Raw genomic sequence first — 6,000 nt, forward strand, 5'->3', positions numbered from 1 at the left:
CAACAGACAGACTCAGAAAATCCTTCATTCCGAGAGCCATCAGACTCTTTAACTCCTCCCATCGGGGACGGGATGCTGCTGATGACTGAGTTTAATCCAGGCACACCACTTGGACATTATTCAACAACTTAATTATTTATATTAACACTTCCCCAACCTCGCTTACATTAAAGTATACCTTACTCATGATTGGGTATTCACATTTTCACATTCTCTTTTTAGAACTGTCTTGTAACGTATGCATACTTATATTATATTATATTATATTTCTATGTCACATCAGTCACTTTCGTGATCGATGTCATTGCACTTTACTCTGTTAATTATTTAATTATTTATGACCATTAGCAACATCTACTGCACCGCTCCGTTTACAGATAGATCCTTACCTTGTATAGTTAGGTTTTTTTTTATAGCCTTATATATTTTCTATTCTTCTGTGTTTTGATGTGTCTGAGTATGTTTCTTATTGTATTGTGTTGTTGCTGCTGGATGCCTAAATTTCCTTCGGGATAAATAAAGTATCTATCTATCTATCTATCTATCTATGTATCTATGTATCTATCCATCTATCTATCTATCTATCATTTACACCAGATTATAGAATCTGCATTAGTGTGGATTTGTCCTGCTGTGACATGAGTATGATTTTAGTATAGAGTACTCTGTAGCATAGAGAAATAGAGACAGACAGAACTGAAAGTAACTAACTTCCTGGTATTCCCCACTGACAGTCATTATCACTCAATCAGTTTCAGGGGATTTTATTAGCTGTCACAATATTTTGTATTGAGAGCCCAATATTTACCCAGTATTTTCCAAGTAATAAAAAATGGAGTACTCCAATAATTTATTACCAACAAATTCACAGGTACTTACACAAGTTGCACAACACCACATCCTTTTACTATACTCTGTGTGGCTACACCCCCACTACAGGAAGAGCAGTGGAAGTGCCCAGTTCTACCCAGTTTTACTACACCAGAAATGAAACTGTTCACTGTATCCTGATTACTGTAAATGACAGGAAGGGGACATATACAGATTACGTCATCTCAGAGACACCAAATATTACATTACAACTTGCTTAATCACTGAAATGCTACACTATTACATTTAAGGTCACTTAAGATCTGATTGAACACTGGAGACATATATGCATCAAATTAGCACCAATCACCAAGCTATTGCTCCTGATAAGTAGATAAGATATAATATAATTAGATCGATCCATTTCTTTCAAATTTCATTTTTATAGTGTAACTGTAAAACGTTTTTCAGTCTTTACAGTTGGAATTTCCTGGAATTACACAAACAGGTCTAAAGTGCCTTCTAGGAAATTTCCAGGTAATGAATCCTGTGTGTGTCATTGTCTATATTTTTGTAGCACATCCTGTTATAACTATCACACTCTTCTTCAGATCTGACTCGACTACGCCTCTATATTCTGTATGGAGTGGTTCAGGGATTGGACTGGTCTGAAATGTGTTTACGACTAATCAGATTTACTCACAGATGCAACAGTAGGACACAAAAGGCAGTTTACCCTTACGTTTCCCACAGTCGACTTTACTGGCACAGAAATGTCAGGGGATTTTTTACTTGAGCAGATCATCTTCAGTCAGAGGAACTCTTAGGAAGTGAGCAATACTACAGCAATGCTGATGTGAATCACTGCATAATCAAGACACTCAATTTAGATAAGTTTTAAAAAACTTCCAAGATTAATCGTTAATTAAAGAGTGTTTCCCAAACCCTTGCTCGCAGATTACCTAGTGCCCTCACCCAGTCCTTATTCCTAGTTCTACTTAAATATTATATATTTCCATGCTATTGGGAACAGCAGGGTACGCCTGCGGTGTCTTTAATCACACCTACACATACTGTAAAGGGGACTTTTATTATTTAAAGGAATTTAATAATCAGATGCTTCTAACCAACATTTGTTGCTGTTCATCTTTGCAAACTCTGGGTTGAGTCAACTCGCAAATATATACGTACCAGTAGATTAATATTAAAACCATGAAAACTATTAATTGACACATATGGAATTGTCTACTAAACAAAAAGGTGCAGAATGGAAAATGCAAAAAACAGTGTTTCTCACATTTACATTTACATGTATTTGTAATGACTGCAGACAGTATGAATCCACTAAATTTCATTAATTTATAAACATCCATTCCTGTATTTCAACCCTGCACATTCCCAAACACAGCTGGTCTGGGTTTAGGTCTACGTAGTAATGAGGTAAAAAAATGATGTGATTTCTAACATCTTATTATTATATTATTATCATCTAATTATGTTTGAAATAGTTTTTAATCAAAATATCCTCCTCCCGCCCCGCTATATCAGCAAGCGTAAAATAACAACCGCAATTGCTAATGAATTTGTAAATAAACTCCCCGACTTAACCATCTCCCTTCCGTCCTATGAGCATGATCTCGAGCACAAAACAGAAAATCTACAAACTGTGCTCCGCTCTAACCTTGACCGCGTAGCGCCGACAAAAATAAAACAAATCAGGGATAAAAAGCTAGCACCGTGGTATAATGACCACACACGCACATTAAAACAAACCGCTCGTAACTTTGAACGTAAATGGCGACACACAAAACTAGAATTTTTCCGGCTAGCATGGCAGCATAGTCTCACAGACTACAAAAAAGCCCTAATTAAAACAAAATCCCAGTATATTTCATCACTTATTGAGAAAAATAGAGACAATCATAGATTCCTTTTCACTACGGTGGCTAAACTCACCGGCAGTCAAAAACAAACTAGCTCCGTTATCCCTGTCGACATTAATAGTAATGATTTCATGAAGTTCTTTGATGATAAAATTAATAGCATTAGACAAAAAATTCAGTATCACTCCCAAAATTTACTAATAGATATTAATGAATGCTGCTCCAGCTCTGAGACACACCTAGAGTGTTTCAGCCCGGTTACAGAAAAAGATTTACTTAGTGTAATTAACTCATCAAAATCAACATCATGTATATTAGATCCAGTACCCACACAATTATTGAAACAGGCACTGCCAAAGGTGGGAAAATCATTACTAGAAATAGTAAATTCATCCCTTAGCATGGGTCCGTACCCAATTCTCTTAAATTGGTGGTCATTAAGCCCATTATCAAAAAGCCAAATCTGGACCCCCACGAGCTTGCTAACTATAGACCAATTTCTAATCTTTCCTTTATAGCCAAAATCCTAGAAAAAATTGTGTTTAACCAGCTGCGCTTGTATCTACAACGTTATAGTATGCATGAGGTTTTTCAATCTGGATTTAGACAAAACCATAGTACTGAAACAGCTCTACTTAGAGTAACTAATGATTTACTTTCAGCTCTTGATAGGGGCAGTAATGCCATCCTTGTACTGCTAGATCTGAGTGCTGCCTTTGACACCATAGATCACGCTATTCTACTTGATAGGTTAGAAAATCTTATAGGAATTAAAGGATCAGCCCTCACCTGGTTCAGATCTTATCTGAGAGATCGTTTCCAGTGTGTTTACTTAAATAACGAATGCTCTTATCAGTCTAGAGTAAAATATGGTGTCCCTCAAGGATCAATACTGGGTCCATTACTCTTTACTCTTTATATGCTACCACTGGGTAAAATTATCCGTAGGCATGGTATTAACTTTCACTGCTATGCTGATGACACGCAACTTTACATATCTGCAAAACCCAACAAGGAGCTCTGTCTAAATCAAATAACAGACTGCATTAAAGACATTAAAAATTGGATGACACACAACTTTCTCTTACTTAATTCTGATAAAACTGAGGTCCTTCTATTAGGTCCTAATATTGATAAAAACATAAATGTTAATACTGTAGACATAGACGGTCACTTAATTATACCTGGTAAAACTGTGAGGAACCTTGGGGTCATCTTTGACCCAATTCTTTCGTTTGATGCTCACATATGTAGCATAGTCAAAACTGCATTCTTCCACTTAAGAAATATAGCTAAAATCCGCAGTATACTCTCTCTGGAAGATGCTGAGAAGCTGGTACATGCATTCATAACCTCCAGGCTGGACTACTGCAACGCGTTGTTGGCTGGAAGTCCACATAAATTACTCCATAAACTCCAGCTAGTTCAGAATGCAGCCGCAAGAGTGCTTACCAGAGCTAGAAAGTTCGATCACATTACACCTATTCTTTCATCCCTACACTGGCTACCTGTTAAATTTCGTATAGATTATAAAATACTTCTCCTGACGTATAAATCCCTCAATGGTCTGGCCCCGCATTATCTACAGGAACTCCTTACAATCCGCCGCGTTCACTCCGCTCCCAAGACGCTGGCCTGTTATTAGTCCCGCGTATTAGAAAAAACTATGCAGGAGGAAGAGCGTTCTTTTATAAAGCTCCCCAACTTTGGAATAGCCTCCCTATTAATATACGGGACTCAGACACACTCTCAATCTTTAAATCTAGACTCAAAACATTTCTATTTGCTCAAGCTTTTGAGTAATGTCTCATTACAATTTTCTTCCTCTTACAGCTTATCCAGCAAATATAAACCCTGTCCTAATCATCTGCTTTCTCTTTCTCTCCCCATGTCCTGAGCTGCTGCTACCAGTGTCCATCCCACTCCAGCAGAGTTTTATAAAACCATTCTAACCCCTTTCTCTTCCCTCCCCTCTCTGTTCTCTCTCTCTGTCTTTCTCACATGTGCTGAGACGCCTGGCCGGCCGGTCTTCCTGGATCTGTCCGTCTGTGGTTCCAGCTTTCAGGAATCAGCCCTGTCCTTCTACTCATCAGAATTATTTCACAACCCTTCTAACTCCTGCTTTTTTTCTCTTCCTTTCCTTTCTGTTTTCTCTATCTATCTCTTTTACATGTATGGAGATGCTGTTCCTGATGTTCCCAGCCTGGCTCTCCACTGCCCGCTGTGTTGTTCTCCGGCTCTGCAGCCCTGCACTGATTACCATTAACACACTCAGTATCTGTTTCTGTATTAGCCATAGCTCTATAGTTTGTGCCCATCACATTCTTATATTCATAAATTAGTACCTGTTATTTTAGCCATAGTTCACATTAATTCTCTGTACTGTTTTGTTCTGTTATTTGTTTGTTGTTTGTTATTTGTTTGTACTGAGCGGGTCGACCCGAGTAGGATGGGTTCCTCGGACTGAGTCTTGGTTCCTTCGAAGGTTTCTTCCTCTTAAAGGGAGTTTTTCCTTGCCACTGTGTCACCATAAAATTGGCATCTCTGTGGTGCTGCTCATAACCTTTGTTGTAAAAAGCGCTATATAAATAAAATTGAATTGAATTGAATTATTATTATAATAATTATAATCATCAGTATTCAGGTAAGGTGAAATATTTAATAAGCAGTGATGGGCAGAGGATCTCCAGTTTGTAACAAATCCACGAGAAAATGACTGAAATGTCTAAAAATAATGTTCCTACAAGAAAGATTTAAAAAATATCATTAATATATTTAAGAAATCAGAAGGAATCTCAATCTCAAAAAACTAAATTGAACTCACTGATCCCTCAGCATCGTTTGCATTAAGAACCATCATTCAGCAACAGCTGATAGAAACACATTACAGAGGATTTCTTTACTCACCCTTATCAACAACAAGCTACTATACAGAGTTAATATATTTACCTCACAACTTTTATATTCAAAACAGGAGTCTTATATTCACCATGACTTTTCTTGGATTGGAGAGGGACCATCACACAGTGGAAAGGAGGACTGTCGGGGTATTGGTGTGTCAGTAGTACACTTCTGTGATGCAGCATTAATGCAGATAAGTAGGCCTATGGAGCATCACATGCTGCAACATGCAAATAAAAAACCACACACTACACAAATTAAACAAGCCTATCTCCTGACCTGCCCCCTGTTTTCAGCCCTAAATCACAGGAATAGATGTATATTAATAAATGAAAATAAACAGACAAAACATGAAAAGTCTTGTGTTCATACTGTCTGCAATTAAATAAAAGTCAAAGTAAATTTC

General features: G+C 37.4%; 1 protein-coding gene across 1 annotated transcript in view; it reads left to right on the forward strand.

Moving 5' to 3' along the window:
* LOC125785743 (uncharacterized) overlaps positions 1-6,000 on the forward strand; it is a 399,129-nt gene extending 393,129 nt beyond the window's left edge. The window contains exon 2 of the mRNA XM_049469823.1: positions 5,179-6,000. The gene's annotated coding sequence lies outside the window, so the exon portion shown is untranslated. The remainder of the gene's footprint in view (positions 1-5,178) is intronic.

This window comes from Astyanax mexicanus, chromosome 21, assembly GCF_023375975.1.
Source record: "Astyanax mexicanus isolate ESR-SI-001 chromosome 21, AstMex3_surface, whole genome shotgun sequence".
NCBI lineage: Eukaryota > Metazoa > Chordata > Actinopteri > Characiformes > Acestrorhamphidae > Astyanax > Astyanax mexicanus.